Here is a 16,964-nt window from a genome sequence, read left to right as displayed (position 1 = left end):
TAACCGAGTTGCTAGGTGTGTGTACATGAGTACATAGAATTTTTGGCACTTTTCTGAGCACTTGACTAATATTAAGGCATTTTTTGAGAGTGAAATAGAGTATGCGGACCACGGCTGACTGTTCTTGAAGTAAATGACAATATGACTCTTTCTTGAATGTGAATCTTATCAAGTGTTGGAATCAACTTTTTAATAAAGTATTACAGGGAGGATCAGTGTTCCTAAGTTACAACAGAAGTTGATGAGAGCATTTGTTTGTTACATGTAACGTTTTTAAAAGCACAACAATGAGGCAAAGACTTATATAGTAAGGCAGTGCATCCAAGTTCTTTGCTTGGTTCATTGTAATACTTTATTTGAATGTCACTATTTCAGACTATGTAGAGGAATATTGGTACTGAAATTCTCTTTGGTGTAACCTTGTCTTACTATTGTGCATTTGAGAGCAATCCATAATTTCGGGCTCCTTAATTCAGATTTATTTTCCCCAAAATTAGTCAAATAAGGTCACATTATTAAATATTATACAACTTTGAGTTTATTACTTGTATAGACTTTAAGGGCAAACACAAATGAAAAGCAAGAGACTTAATTTTCCTTACTAAAAATAAGGGAAGAGACATTCCCCTTTCTCAGCATTTTCTTTTGTAAAGTTGTAAATTCTTTCTCTGGCTCTGAGTTTTAAATCTTTTAAAACTCCTTGTGCAGGTCTTACAGCTAGGAATATCTCAAGGACCAGGGAGCCATCCCTTCAAAATGCCATCATTAAGGAAGATAGGACCCCATCTCTGTGAGAAGGTAGGAGCCTAACTATGGCAAAGCCTCCAAATTGCAAAACTACCTCCTGTCATGATAACAGAAGTTTTATTTTTCCTTTGTACACAACTGATTAGCTAACACAGATGGTCACCCCAATTACCAGGTGAGTCTAGGATGGACTTTGTGTGACAGATGATGCTGTCAAGCCCTCTGATTTGAAGACTAGTTGTTTATCTTGAGACCATGTAGGTAACAGGTTGTATCTGCCTGACTGTGTAAAAGGGAGCGATTTCTTTCTGTCTTTGCAATCTCTTAGCAGATTGTCTGTGATGCGTATCACATTCTGATTTAGTGCTTATTCATTAATGAAACTTTTCTTGTGGATATGTTTTCTGGGTTGGGAGAATTTGTTTTTAAATAAATTTCCCCAACAGGATCTAACATTGACTGTATAGGTATATTTCATGCTCTTAAAATATTTCCGCAAATCTCCAGCAGATGTGAATACTTCCACCAATGACAACAAAGACTTTCAGGTGACTCGGGACTAGGTGACTGGCCTCTACTGGTAAACTATCAGTGTCAAACCCTAGTTCTTCTACCTCCAGATCTGGCTGATTTCTACTAGAATGTATTCCGCCACCCCCTCCCCATCCTCTTATGGCATTATAGCTAATGATGCTCTGTAACTTAAATACAGACAATTGATATTATATTTCAGCAGTAACAGCAAGGTGGATTGTCCTAAACTTCATGTGGTCAGGGGCTGTCAGCTAGTTGAGAAGACTGCTAGTGGGGAGGGGAGAGGATCAGCTGCTGGAGATTCAGGGTCAGTGAGTACATGACACTACAGAAAATAAAACACTCTGTGGTCTCAGAAGACAGGTCAAGGTCAAGGAGGAGCAATGGCTCAGAATTAACCAAGAGGAAAAAAGTGTAGAAAAGAGGTTAGGCTTAAGTTCTAGCTTCTGGGCTGCCAAGACACTGCCATACAAAACAATTCAGGCTTCACCAGGTTGACATGCAGACTGAAGCCAGTCCTGTATTGCATGGACCACACCCAGAGTGGCACTGTCCAAGGAACCTTCTGCGATGATGCAAGTGTCCTATATCTTTGTGGTCCTATTGCAGCAGCCACCGGCCACATGTGTCTATTGAACACTGAAAATGTGGCAGTGTGACTGAGGAATGGCATTTAATTTTACCTGATTTTTATCAATTTAAACTTTAAACAGCAATACACATGTCTAGTGGCTACTTTATGAATAGCTCAGAACTACTTGATGCAAAGGAAAAACATTCTTGGGTCATTTACTTACAGTATGTGTATATATGGATATGTGTATATATACACATACCTGTGCTATTGGGGAGGGGGGCATAAATCTGATGTATGGGATGCTGATCAGCATTTATCACTGACTGGAGGATACGTAGACTCTGTGGCTGAAGCACTCATAAAAGTTGTTAGCAGCGATGGGAATGTTGGGGTGCTCAGAACAAGGTAAGCTTTTCTGGGCTCCTCCAGCCATCACGTGAGAACTTCCTGCTGTCTTTCTCTCCACACTTTATTATTTTCAAGCTCTGTTATCTTTATCTTGCTCACATCCTGGGAATCCTAAGAGGATTCATTTGTGAGAGTTTTATAAATTGCTTTGTAGATTAAAATTCTATATAAAGTGTCTATTACTACGAGCAGTCCTGACTTGGAGAGATTAGACTTCTGACAGTTCACATTTATGGGGCTCAAGGAAATACATCTGTGTTATTAACCAAGGAGGCCGGCTCACACAGATACAGCTGGATCAGGTGAACTGCCTCCTGAGCTGCTTACCTATAAAGCTGACCTGTCCTTCAGCCTAAGCCTGGCCTCCCAGTTCCCCTTCCCTGCTTCTCTCCTTTCCCTGGGGTCTCTCAGCTCCTGGGCAGAACTTCCCTAGACCTGCCTGGAGGCCTTAGGGTAGGGAGAGGATGACGAAAGAAAGTGTTGTGCAGTGGAAATAGTAATAGACTTCAAGTCAGAAGATTTGCATTCGACCAACCCTGCCTTGTTAGTTTGGAAATCCTGACTAGGTACTTAGTCTCTTTGAGTCTAGCTCTCATTGAACAAATTTATTGAGCATCAATTATGGGCTAGGTACAGTGTTTGGGGCCGGAGATTCATCAGTGAACTAGACTACAAACTCCTACCCTCATGGAACTTACATTCTGGTAGGGGAAGCTGAAGATAAAACATAAGTAAATACATAATAGAAGGCACTAAAATAAGGAAGGGGTCGGGGAAACTGGGTAAAATGGATGGGGAGTAGATGGGAGACAATGTGATACGTCTCTCAGGGGGTCAGGGAAGGTCTCACATGAAGTGAGCATCTGAAAAAAGGCTTAAAGAAAATGAGGTAATAGAAGAACATGTACCTGTCTCAACTTTCCAAATTGAGCCCAGAAAGTGAAAAACAGGAACTAAAAACTAGTTGTTGACGCCTGGAACTAGTAACAGTGACAACAGCTACTCTTAAAATGCTTAGTATATGCTAGGCATGTCATAGACGCAAATGATCTGGTAGATATCTTATATCTACAATACATCTACTCTGCAAGCTGGTTACTGCCGACTTTCATCTTGGAAAGTGAAAGCTAACCCTCAAATCTTAACAAATTACCAATCTTGGGGAAAGGGCCATTTTCAATTTAAATTTTTTTTGTTCTCTAATCTATCATTTATGAATCTACATCAACATTATGACAGAGTCTGGTACATGTGTGTGCAGTGTAATGTACAATTGTGAGGAGACTGTTCTCTGTGGAACTTTGAGTTGCTATGCCTTCAGAGCGTCTTTTCAAGGATATGTGAATAGTGAACAGCCTTGTATGATAGAGATAGTGTCTCCATCTGAAGCAAAGGACAGGTTGCTTACTGCTCATTATAAAGAATTTGGGTTTGTTACACTCAGATTCACTTCCTGTAATGCAGTCTACTCTGTGTGCATCTCCCTGTGGAAAAAGGGTCTCAGGCAACCAGTTCAAGAAATTGATGAGACTCTGGCTACTGTGATTGCAGGGAATCTCTGATCCAAGAGTCTCATGTCATCTGCTGGCATCCACGAAACTGACAGGCTCACTTGTTTACCTTGCGAGTAGAGTAAAATCTAAGATACACCCTTCAGTCTTCACATGTGCTTTTTGAATGAATCAGTGATTTTGTTAGAACAAGGAAATAATTAAAGGAATGTAGGAAATAATGATAAACCTTATAAACAAATCACTGAAGAATTTCCTGAAGTCTAAATTTTAACTTTGTCCTCATTGAAATACAGAATACCCAGATGAAGTTGGAAATACAAAAGATAGTTCATCAACTGTCTCAGCACTGCTGCAAAGAGATGGCCAGTTCTTAAGTAGTGGGTTTCCCTAGGCAACTGGGAACCCAAAGAGTCTGTTAAATTCACAAGTTTATATTATCAGTGGAGATTCTGTCTCCATTTTCAAACATCTTTTCTTTCCATCTAAGCTTTGAGGTGCCTTTTCCCTAAAGACGTCAGACTTCAGGGAGCACATAACATCTGAATAACCGGAAAGCTCACCATTGTTGGGTATGCAGAGCCGCCAGAGCTGGGTCAGAGAGTCACGCTGGGTGGAATTACTGAAGGTGGCTGTGCGGCTGGAAGTGCAGTGTGAAGATGAAATGGAGGGCAAAGCTCTGACAGCTTGGTATTGAGATGGAACATTTGCACAAGGTCTTCGAGGGTGAAGGCATCGCTAAGAACAAATAAAACTATTCAGAAGATGATGTATTTGGAGGAATTGACTGTATGATGAAAAGCAAACTCCAAATCAAAGAATAACAGACTAACACTTCCCTAAAATATTACCACTGCAATGTTTTTCTCTTAAATGTGGGAATTAACACCTTCAAAGATGTGTAATTATTATATCTAGTTCTTTGAGAGAAACTACTCTCGGGGAGTATGCCTTAAATTCCCTATGTTTAACTGAGTTCCTATTTTATCCTTTTTACAGAATTTTAATTTTCCCATCTTCATGCACTTCTCCAAAGAATTCTAGGGTGGCTGTTCATCCTTGAAGTATCCAATAGGGCTTACAAACTACATCTGCATTCACTAGCTGCTGGAATATTGTCGTTTCTAAAAATGGAAAAATTATTCTCAGCTATTAATGTTACCACATAGAAAAATTTCAATACTTATTAAAATATTTTAAAATAAGAAATTACAGGAAAATAACTTTTTTGCAAGTCTTTACTTTTTTACTCTCAAATAATTTATTGTTGAATTACTATTCAACAGTAATACTTGTGGGTGATAAAGTAACTTTAGGAAGTCTGAAGGAAGTAGAAAGGGAAACTAGATTAAAAAGGCTTGATCTCCAGAATATATAAGCAGCTCATATGACATAATAAGAAAAAAACAAACAACCCAATCCAAAAATGGGCAGAAGATCTAAACAAGCAATTCTCCAAGGAAGACATACAAATGATCAAAAAGCACATGAAAAAATGCTCAATATCACTAATTATCAGAGAAATGCAAATCAAAACTACAATGAGGTATCACCTCACACCAGTCAGAATGGCCGTCATTCAAAAGTCCACAAATGACAATGCTGGAGAGGCTGTGGAGAAAAGGGAACCCTCCTACACTGCTGGTGGCAATGCAGTTTGGTGCAGCCACTTTGGAAAACAATATGGCTATTCCTCGAAAGACTGGGAATAGACTTGCCATATGACCCAGGAATCCCTCTCCTGGGTGTATATCCAGAAGGAACCCTACTTCAGGATGACACCTGTACCCCAATGTTCATAGCAGTACTATTTACAATAGCCAAGACATGGAAACAGCCTAAGTATCCATCAGCAGATGGCTGGATAAAGAAGATGTGGTATATTTATACATTTTATATTTATAAATATACAATGGAATACTATTCAGCCATAAAACCGACAACATAACACCATTTGCAGCAACATGGGTGCTCCTGAAGAATGTCATTCTAAGTGAAGTAAGCCAGAAAGAGAAAGAAAAATACCATATGAGATTCTCATATGTGGAATCTTAAAAAAAAAAAGAACATAAATACAAAACAGAAACAGACTCATAGACATAGAATACAAACTTGTGGTTGCCAAGGGGGCAGGGGGTGGGAAGGAACAGACTGGGATTTCAAAATGTAGAATAGATAAACAAGATTATACTATATAGCACAGGGAAATATATACAAGATCTTGTAGCTCATAGTGAAAAAAAAAGGTGACAATGAATATGTGTATATTCATGTATAACTGAAAAATTGTGCTCTACACTGGAATTTGACACAAGATTGTAAAATGACTGTAACTCAATAAAAATAATAAAAAAAGACATATCTAGTAAGTGAACACTAGCAAAGGACATAGCAGGCATTGAAACAAGGCTTGTCTGAATCAAAAACCCTGTTTTTATCTATTAAACTATATAGACTCAGATGAATGTTAATATGATCTTTAACTGATTTTGTTTTTTGAATTGCCTAAACTAATGGATATGATTTTAACCAAGTTCTACAGCTCTGGGCATTGTGCTTGTTGCTTTATCAGTCATAAACCTTCACTGAAACCAAGCCAGTGTTTTGTAAAGGGTACTGGAAAATTGTGAAAAAAAAAAAAAAGAATAAAAATTTATGGAAGGAGATAACACCAAAAGCACCAGCAACAAAACAAAGAATTGGACTTCATCAGAATTAAACTTCTGTGCGTCAAAGAACACTGTCAAGAAAGTAAAGTGACAACCTATATACTTGCAAATTATACCTGACAAAGGTTTTATACCCAGAATACATAAAGGACTCCTAAAACTCACCAAAGAAACATTCTAATTAAAATGGGCAAAGGGCTTGAACAGACATTTCTCTAGAGAAGATATATGAAGGCCAGTAAGACTGATGACAACATTGGTCACTAGGGAAATGCAAATCGAAGCCACAACGAGATAAAACTTCATATCTACTAAGATGGCTATAATAAACAGAAAATAACAAGTTCTTGGTGATTTTGTGGAGAAATTGGAATTCTCTTATAATACGGGTAGGAATGTAAAATGGTGCAGTTACTGTGGAAAACAGTTTGGCAGTTCCTCATAAAGCTAAACATAAAATTCCCATATGACCTAGCAATTCTACTCCTCAGTAAATTCCCAATATTGAGAATGGAACTCAAATGAGTCCTTGTATGCCAGTGATCATTACAGCATTATTCGCAATAGCCAAGAAGTGGAAACAACTCAACTATCCAACAGATAAATCAGACAAAGTGTACATGCAGTGGACTGTTGAGCTGTAATAGGAATGAAATCCTGATCCATGCTGTAATATAGATGAACCTGAAAAACATGCTAAGTGAACTAAGCCAGACAAAAAAGGACAAATGTAATTTCACTTCCGTGAAATATCTAGAATGGAAAAATTCATAGAGACCAAGTAGATTAGAGGTTACCAGTGAATAGGGTAGGAGGGAATGGGGAATAACGGCTTAATGATCAGAATTTCTGTTTGGGGTGATAAGTTTGGAAACAGGTAATGGTAATGGTTGCATAAGGTTGTAAATATAATACCCCTAAATTGTGTACTTAAAATAGCAAATTTATTTAACTACAATTTGTTTAAATGTATTTGCCTTCTTGGGGATTTTTAAGTAATTTAACTTCTAAATTGGTCAAATAAAGGCTTTTTGGAACAGAAAAAGTAAATTATTGGGACCAAAGTAAATATATCTGAGGTAATTATAGGCAAGTGATGCTAAAAGGATAAAGATAGACTAATTAGGAATAGAATAAATCGTATTATATGCCAAATTACTGTTTTGGATACATGATTTCATTAGTCAAAACTAAAACTGGACTCAAGAGAATGACTAATAGACTATAATAAACCAACATGAGGGAATAACTTGCAGCCACTAAAATCTTAATTATGAAGCCCATATGGAAAAATAGAGATACATTAATACAACATTAAGTGAAGTATCAGAATATAGAATAGCATGTATGATACCTTTGCTAAAATACATTGTATGTGGGGGTCAAAACAAAAACAAAACCAATTCTAGGAATAAAATATTTCTAATGCTTTTGCTCGCTTGCTTGCTTGCTTGCTTGCTTGCTTTCTTTCTTTCTTTCTTTCTTTCTTTCTTTCTTTCTTTCTTTCTTTCTTTCTTTCTTTCTTTCTTTCTTTCTTTCTTTATCAGAAAAGGAAAAGTGAAAAGTATTGGTCAGCTCAATACCTTGCATCTCTAGTAATTACTTATCATGCAAAGTAATGTTGGCATTTTGAGCTAGATTCCCTTTATCCTGGAGCTGTATCAGTTATATTCAGTTTTCATCAGAAGACTTCTTACAACTAATTTGGACTACAATTAAAGACAGTAGAGCTAAACCAGGATTAAAGGTGTTATAAGTTCAGTTCCCATTATGTGTTGCTTGGGATCTCACTGAACATTCTCATTTAATACCAAGACTTCAGGGTTCTTTTTATATAACTACAGGACTGTAGAGTTAGGAGTTTGGTAGCCCAAACTCCTCATTCTACAAGTGAGGAGACTGACATACACGGTTTGTATTCTGACAAAAGCCAGACAGCAGCCTGGGTTACCTGGGTCTTAATCCTCTGCTCATCCTGCAGGTGCAGCTGCTTGTCTGGTGCTGAACTCTGCATGACATTGTGTTATAGACAGAGGAGCTTGTACTGAAAGACGTAACTTCAAATTGTTAGCTTATTGATATTTATACTAAATGAACCAAATCTATCATCCCTTTTTCTCCTCATTCAACTTTTGGGCTATTTTACATTGTGAAAATTATTTCAGCTTATTAGTAACTGGATTTTCCTCCATGCTGGGATCTTAATGTAGGAAAAGCTTCCTAAAGAGCTAGAAATTCAACCTGATTGAAATTTCATATTTAATATCCTCATGGAAAAAAATCTCTTAAAAGCCCATAAAATGAAATAGGTCAATTTTGACCTGAAAAACAAAAAGGAAATCAATCACAAAAGCCTGCCTTCTTTTATGACTACTGTCTACTCAATTCTGCTTGAAGCCGGGGATGCATTAAAAGAGAACCCTGTCTGGTCTGTCGGGCCTCTCCTGCCTGGTCTAATTCTATTGCGGTCCTGCCTCAGGCTGCATGCAGAGCCGCTGACTGGGTCGCTAAAGAATCAGCTGTCTGCTCTGCATTCAGCCATCATGGAAGAAGAAAAACAAGCAAATCATCCTGAAAATAGGCTGTTTAGCATTGCTCTGTTGATAGGGTCTATGATTTAGTTTATTCACCACCCCAGACTCAGCTCTATTTCAAAATAATTACAAAGCGTTAGTAAACTCTCCCGGTATGCAAGCAGACAGGAGTTGCAGGTAACACCACCCGTCTTGGTCAGGCCAGGAAGAGGTTTCAGTGCCTTTCTCTGTATCATGACACCCAACTTGTTCTGAGCATAATTCTGAAGGTCGAATAGACTCCCTTGGTACCAGAACAAAAGCCTCTTTATTCAGAGGCTCGCTGACAATCTTAGGTATTGAGACCTAACAGTAGAAAATGGAATTATAGAGCCGGAAAGGATTATCAAAATGTAATTTAATTCTAGACAAATCGCACGTAAGTCTTATGATTTCAAAAGAGCTCCAGGGAAATTACTTCAGTTGTATCTTTTATTCCTGTCTTAAATTCTGATGTTATTGATGTGCAGGGATAGTTTTAAAGTATCATGATGCTCTTTGAAATGTGAGACAGTACCTTATTACCTTGACCAGATAGAAATGAAAACTATTCTTAAATTTAGATTTTAAATCAAAGGTAACATAAGAGATTAGAAAGAATCAAGGCCAGTGCACCTGCTTGAGGAAATCAGGATTGGCTCATTAATGGCCAGTTTTGCCAGCATTTACTGAGTGTCTATTGTGCTAGTGATGAGGAAATCAAAGGCAATAAGATATGACCCCTCCCTGTACCTGAGAGGTTGAAAACCTTGCACGGTTTGACAGCTCTGTGCACCACCATTGCACCACTAGTTCCTTGCAAATGAGTGTACATGCACTATACGAATTTGAAATTTTAAAGCACATATGTGAGTCAATTTATGAGATTATACACTAAAAAAATCTCTCCAAATTCTAAACTGATAGTTCAGGCAGTGCCTCTTGGAGCATACCAATTCTTGGTCTTTCCCTCGGTTTCTACTGAATCAGGGTATCTGAGAATGGTCCCTAAGACTATGCACTTCCCTGTGATTCTAACACACTTTCATTGTTTCCTTACAGAAAAGTCATCCTTCACAGAAATAAAGCAGGTTCTCTTCCAAGGGTGAAATAGTCTCCAGTTATGGGTCATTATTTTTGTGTCTTTCCCATGGTTTCAGAAAGTGGTCTGAGAATGGTTATTATGGATGCTTAGAGAAATATTTCACTGTGACAGTTCAGTCTTGATCTTTGAGTCCTTCATTCAGTTTTCTTTGACACTCTTATAAATGGTTTAGCCAAAAGCGAAGAAAACATCTCAAAACAGACAGGTGAGCAAGTGCTGGCTAAGATCGTTGACTGAGGAAGGGTGGGCTGGGGGGGGGGCGTGCTGAAGGCTGTAACTGCAGTCTCAAAGTTCTCCAACCCCCAAGGAATATTCCCTGGTAACTCTGCTCCTGTAATTGCCTTTCACTTTTATGAGACAGGTAAACAGTCAAACATGAAACCCTCATTAATGTAATGAAAATATTTCTTGCTTAAATTAATTAGGCTCTCTCCTGCTGAGTTTAAAGCGCCAAGTTATCAAAAAGACAAAAGTGTGACTTTTAGCTTTTGATTGAAGTTAGAGCGTGAAATTCTCATGGTACGTCTCTCATTCTTAGCTTCTGTCTGTGACCAATCTTGCCAAACCTGTTTCTATGGAAACAGACATTAAATCTGTGAAAATACTATAAAAGCTACTATAGAGATGTTCTTCTAGACTTTCATTTGCTGTCCTTTGCCAGGTGAGGGCCCATATGCAAAAAAGCAGGCACAGGTGGATGTATTAAAGATGACGTGCTGTCAGGGAAAAACTACAAAGGCTTCTCAGGAAACCGTATTTCTCTTCTGCCCTTTATTTTCCTATCCTTTCCTTTTTTCCTTTCTCCATCCTGTGTTTTCTCATTTATTTCATTGATTCAGTCAACAAACATAATTAAGCTCCTATATATGGTTAAATCTACACTTTTCCCCCTCTTATATGGGTCAGATAGATGGCTTTAGGAGTCAAAACTAACAGGGTTAACTGTCTTCAGGTATATCTGGGGAGCGTGTCTGTTGAACACACTGATAGAAGGACATGGTTGGTGTCTGCATCCTGAGCATCCAATGCATGATGGCTCAATACACATCTAACAATGATGACTCCTGGATGAAGTGGTTGGAGCCACAATAGGATACTATGGGAAGATGTTGGGGAGTTCGGGTAGCTGGGAAACATAAAAGGAATTTCTCCTTTCCCTTTAAGTAGAGAAACCACAGGCACGTGGTCTGTGGCACATTATGGGCGTCTACCAGGAGTTCAGAAGCCAATGCTTAAAACAGAAATAGACACAACAACCACTGTGCCAAACACAGACAATAAATGGAGATCAACTTTCTTCTAGACAGGCTTGAATATCTCTCATGGGGTGAAATAAAAGTTTAAGCAAGAGCCTTTACGTAACAGGTGAGTTGTATTAGAGAAATAAAGAGTGCCTCTGGGCAGACCTTGTTTCTGTACCACCTGGGTAGTTTCCAAAGTTCCTTTATCAAATGTAAAATGGGTGAAAAAAAACCACACCATGGGCATTAACTTGGTCATGTTTTAGCCATTTGAGTGTAGCCTGTAAACTTGATCATGTATATGAACCTTCACAGTGGTTCATTTGGGAGTTAAAAAGGGATAGGTATATGAGAAAGAAACCATGCCACAGAAAATAGAGAAATGTAGGAGATAAATGAATTCACATTTTTGAAGGTGTTTTAAAAGTCTAAGATAATGGTGAGCATTAATAACTTATTATAAGGGTTCTTACGGGCATGTTCTAACAGGAATTGAGCAGAAAGTTTCTCTCCACTACAGCTAGCAGTCCTGACTCCTGAAATCAAGCCTTAATAAAAAAAATGAGAAATGTGAGGATAGGTTGAAACTAAACTTAGGAAGACATGTTGAAATGCCTGATTACTTTATGCTTCCTGAGTTTGTGGCTAAAACAAAGGCTGTTACGCCTCACTAAGCCTGAGACCGGAATGCAGCGGATGGTCAGAAAGTCTCACCTTCTGGAATTAAAACCAAGGAGGGCCATAAATGAAATGGATGAAACTTCATCTGCAGAAATCTTCCTAGAAGCAACTCTTTAGAAGAAAATTTTGAAAATGTTTCTGATAAAAATATATCTCCCTGTTCATCCAAGATTCCAAGGTGCCTCTCTAAAACTCAGCTGGCACCTGTAACGTGACTCATGTGAGCAGGTGCTAACCTTAGAGATGCAGCGTTAATATATAATGGACTATTTTGATGACTAAGATGAAATACTAAAGAAGAGTCCAACAGCTAAGAAATCTTCAGCGTTTTTTAGAACTGTCCAGGGGAAGGATGTTCTGATTCTAGACAATTGGTCTTGCTTATTTAAAGACAAATATCCCCAGAGCAGAAAAGGACAATTCATCAGTATTAGTTATAAAAATATCCTTTAAAGGATGTCTAAATTCATGCATCTCAATCCTTTGTTTATCAAACTATATCATAATGTTTTTCTCCTGCATTATTCTCTTTTTGGAGAGTTCTATCTCGTTCTCCATTTTCCCAACTTCTGCCCAATCTTCAAAGCTCACTTCAAGTCTTCATACAGCCTTCTCTTATCCCCAATTCTGCTGAGTTCTTTGCATTTTTATTATAATGGCAAATTCTGTTTCCTGTTGTCATTAGCTCTTGCTCTGTTAGACTGTAAGCTCTTTGCTGTGTACTTCTATTTTGATTCATCTTAAAAAAGTTTGAAAATGTATGCATTAAACCCTCTGCTAGGTGCTTACATATTCGTTCAGTCCTCATCATATCTCTCACATGCTTCTACTGCCCATTGTGGACCCTCCCTAATCTCACGTCACTATTTTGCATGGCCATCTGAGAGGGGCCCTACCAGGAAGCATCCCATGTAGGTGAATGGGGCCAGGAAAATGGGTGTGTACTACCTATGTATTAAATAAGTCAGTTTATTGGGATTTGACTCATGTTAAGTCAACTGCCCAGAGTGTGGTTATTCCTGGGTAAAGGGGAAAAAATAGCAACCTGAACTTGCAAAGTTGGTGTCTGGACTGTGGAATGTGGAGACCCCAGCTGCAGTGGTGAGATTCTGCCCAGGAGACTCATGAGGCCTCCAAGTGATACATCACACCCCATCTCAGAACTATTTTTAAAAAGGCAGCCAATTTTATGGAAAACTACCCTGGAATGCTACGTTGATTCTGACATGAGAGAACTTGGCTCAGGGGGAGGACAGTTCTCCCACATTTTCCAAATAAGTCTCAAAAGTCTCAAACCAAAGCTCACCAGTTGGTTCAACATCTTTTTTACAGACTCCATTAATTAGGCATTTATAATAATCACAACATGGTTGCCATTAAGTGGAAAAGTAAAAATAGTAGTTTATTTTTATATAAATGTTTAGGCTTTCATATAAAACATGGGGAAAGCAATCTAAAAGAGCGTTTTGAAACCAAGTGCATAAGGAAATAAGTTTCTTAAAGGTGCTTTCAGCTTCAGACTTTAGAAATTAACTTTTCTATGCATGCATCCCTGGATAGGCATTATCTGTTATATAATTTGGGCTGAACATGAAGTATATATATTTTTGTTTTCTATAGTTTTCTCTGGGAACTCATGATCTAGTGAGGGAATAAACAGATGATTATAATACGTGAAAAGATAATATATGTAACAGTTGTGAAAGAATCAAAGCAAGGCAAGTACCTAATTCCTGGAGAGAAGGGAGAAGTGAAGAAGGCTTCTAGAGGAGGTGATGTCAAAAGAGAGGTAGAAATTAGCCAGGCAAGGAGATAAGAAGGCATTTGAAGCAGAAGATGCAAAGATGAAGGTGAGATGACATGGGAATTATGGACAGTTTATTATAGCTGGAGAATAAAATGTGAGGCAAAATATAGCAGGAGATGAAATAGAAGTATGGGCAGGGCCAGGTTTATGGGGCTTCAGGCCTCTCGTGTAAGCATCTGTACTCTGCTGACAGCAAAGTCCTCCAAGAGTTTCCAACAGGAGAGAGATGTAGTTCAACCTGTACTTCATATAGTTGATTTTGGTGACAAGGTGGAGAATGACAGCAGAAAAACCTGTGTACAGGAACATGTTTGCAGTCGCACAGGAGAGATGATGGGGCTGAATGAAAGGGGAGAAGGCTGATGAATGAAATAGCTGGCAAGTAAAAACCAAAGGACTAGTCAATTGCTGGGATGTGGAGGTGAGAAAGAGGAGGAATTTGGGGTATCGAATGACTGAGTAGATACCAATGCCATATTCTAAGAGATTTCAGGAGGAGGAAGGGCAGACAAGGAGCACAGCTTTTGATCTGATAAGACTGGGGTTCCTGTGGAATGCTGGCTAGAAGCATTCATCCGATAGCTGGATGCGGGAGTCTGAAGCCCTGGGGAACACTGTGGGCTAGAATACAGATTTGTTAGTTCATCAGTGTTTCGCTAATAGCTGAATCCATGGAAATGGAAAGGACCCAGCAAAAGCAAGGAGAATAAAACATGAGAAAGTAGAGAATGCTTCTCCAGAGAATACTACCATATATGGAATAAGAGAAAAGGAGATCAGAGAGGGAGGGGAAGGAGCTGAGGAAGGGGGACTGTTTCAAAGAGATGTCAGTACACAGAATTAAATGCATAAAGAACAGTAAAAAAGAATGATCTCTCTCTATATAAAATTTAGATCAATATAGTATCCAAATCATGTGTCCATCTGTCTATACTTCCTCATTCCTAAAATTCCATTTAATGGTTAAAAAAGGAAACAAATTGATCAGAATAAATTATAACAACCCATGAAAATGTCATTTTGTTAGTATTTCACAAATGATGGAGGAATCTCTGAAAGACGGATAGCAGATGGGGCCTGGTTTAGAGAGAAGTTGAAGAAAGGGCCAGAACAAATAAAAGAAAAAAACTGCAGCAGAAGCCAGCAGGGTTTGGAGGGAACAGCTTGAAATACAAGCACAGAGTCAAATGATATACAGGTGGAAGGGGACTGAGGGGGCTTTCTCAAAGGGCCAGCATCTGATGGGGCTTTGCTTGGCAATACTCCTTCTGTCCTCTCCTGCTTATGCTGGGCACTGAACAGTGACGGTGAGGCTGAAGGTCAGGTGCTGGTCTGGAGAGGCAGGGAGGGAGGAGGGGCAACTTCACTTTCATTCTCTGTATTCGGAGCGGGAGCTGTGGGACTTCCTCACGTTGCGAATGTATTCATGTATTACTTGAGTACATTATTAACATAGAAATAGTCTTTTGGTTTTGACTGGGAGTCAGGAAGGCTTTGGTGACCTTGAAATTGAGAAGAACAGCAAAAAGGAAGAAGGTCAAAGCTGGATGGTGCTTGGAGATGTGAACAAGAGGTGACAAAACAGAGCAAGTGAGTGGAATATTTAAAAGGAATTACCATAAATTGGAGAGAGGAGGATGGGTAGAAGTCAAGAAAGATTCCTTTGGGAAGGATAGGAGGTAGAGGCAAAGTACGGAAGAACATTAGTATTCCTGGAATACCCATTTGGGAATTGAAACCTGAAAGTGGAATTCGAACTGGGGAGTAGAAACAGAAGAGAAATTGTGCTCCATGGTCCTTTCTCAGAGCAAAAGGGAGTAAGATCATCTGCTTAAAGTAGGGCACCCCGAGGTTGATAAGAAGACTTTCATAGGAAAAAGATTTGAAAAACTCCACTAAGGACAAACCAAAGGATTGACAGCAATGAGAGTCCAGGCAAGGCTGCAAATCACAGACATGTGATTACCAACTCACAGTGTGTGACTTTCTCCAGCAACCTTGATTACAGTGGTGCAGTAACAGTAAAGGCTGAGCGTCCAGGGTTGGGTTTTTGTTAGGCCAGTGAAGAAACAGGTAGAAGTAGGGCACAAAGGGTGGGGGTGATAACAGATTGCTCAGATGATCTGCCACAGCTCTGGCTTAATGAAGCTACCTGCTGGCCCAGAAGGGATGGATAGATTGGGAGTAATAGATGCCTCCATTGCTTGCAAGTTCCTGACCCAGCTCAAGGGCAGGAGGGGGAAATATGTGGATATTAGTCCTCTGCTTTAAGTGGCCAGAAGGAACAGAAGTCCCAGTCTTGCTCTTCCTTCTCTGACTCCTCCTCCTTGGGAGAATGATGAGCAAAAAGCCAAGAAACTCATAGCTTATGGCAGGTTAAATCAACAGACAGAGGATAAAGCTTTTTTTTTTTTTTTTCATTTGGTCATTTCTTAGATTTTCTCACCAGTACCCAGTGGCCATGGAGAGTGTATGCTACTGAGTACTGTTTTATTCAGCATGCCTTCCCATAGCTATGGGGGGAGTCTGCCATGCGGAGAGAAGTCAGCTGTCACTATGGCAGGCTCTGAGCTGCCTGGTCCATTAAACCTCCTCTTACCCCTGGGCCACTGTCCTGAAGGACAACCAGGGACATGTCCTCCAAGAGCATAGTCTTTCTGTGATGTTGTGTCCATAGGTATGAGAAGAGGAGGTCTGGTCGGGGAGATGTCCCTAAATTCTCTGTGCCTGTGTGCAGAAAGGGAAAGGATTGCTGCATTTGGGTTGAAAGAATGAAGTGGGCTGAGTGGTGGCCCTGCAGAGCCTTGGTTTCAGGGCAGTGGCAGCATGGCGGGCTGCTTGGCAGCTCTCTGGTGCTACACGCCCTGGGGAAGGACAGCAGCACCTCTCAGCATGGCTGTGAGCATCCCTGCTCCTGGGCACTGACTCACTCACCTGCAGGCTGGAGCATGCCCAGAGCTCCCTCCTGGACCACTGACATAATAATGCCTTGTGGCAGGAGCGAAAAGAGGAAAATGGGGAGGCAATTTTACTTCACTCAAGAGAGAAAGTGAAAAGATAGAGACTGAGGGACAGGCAGGCTAGACCAATTCTTCACCAGTTTCCTTTTGTATCCTGGTACACGCTTGCCTC

At 39.5% G+C, this 16,964-nt stretch overlaps 1 protein-coding gene and 1 long non-coding RNA gene across 3 annotated transcripts in view; one reads left to right on the top strand and one right to left on the bottom strand.

Annotated features, from left to right (window-relative positions):
* Positions 1 to 16,964, top strand: part of LOC140701123 (uncharacterized) — a 221,333-nt gene that overhangs the window by 37,836 nt on the left and 166,533 nt on the right. The window contains exon 2 of one of the 2 annotated variants that reach the window (XR_012079995.1): positions 709 to 798. The exons of the other annotated variant lie outside the window; for it this stretch is intronic. This is a non-coding gene — a long non-coding RNA (uncharacterized lncRNA). The remainder of the gene's footprint in view (positions 1 to 708; positions 799 to 16,964) is intronic. 2 annotated transcript variants of the gene reach the window in all.
* Positions 1 to 16,964, bottom strand: part of HTR2A (5-hydroxytryptamine receptor 2A) — a 50,909-nt gene that overhangs the window by 21,150 nt on the left and 12,795 nt on the right. The window lies entirely within an intron of this gene.

The sequence above is a fragment of the Vicugna pacos genome, chromosome 14 (genome assembly GCF_048564905.1).
Source record: "Vicugna pacos chromosome 14, VicPac4, whole genome shotgun sequence".
NCBI classification, from domain to species: Eukaryota; Metazoa; Chordata; class Mammalia; order Artiodactyla; family Camelidae; genus Vicugna; species Vicugna pacos.
This window is presented reverse-complemented; position numbering and strand designations above follow the sequence as displayed.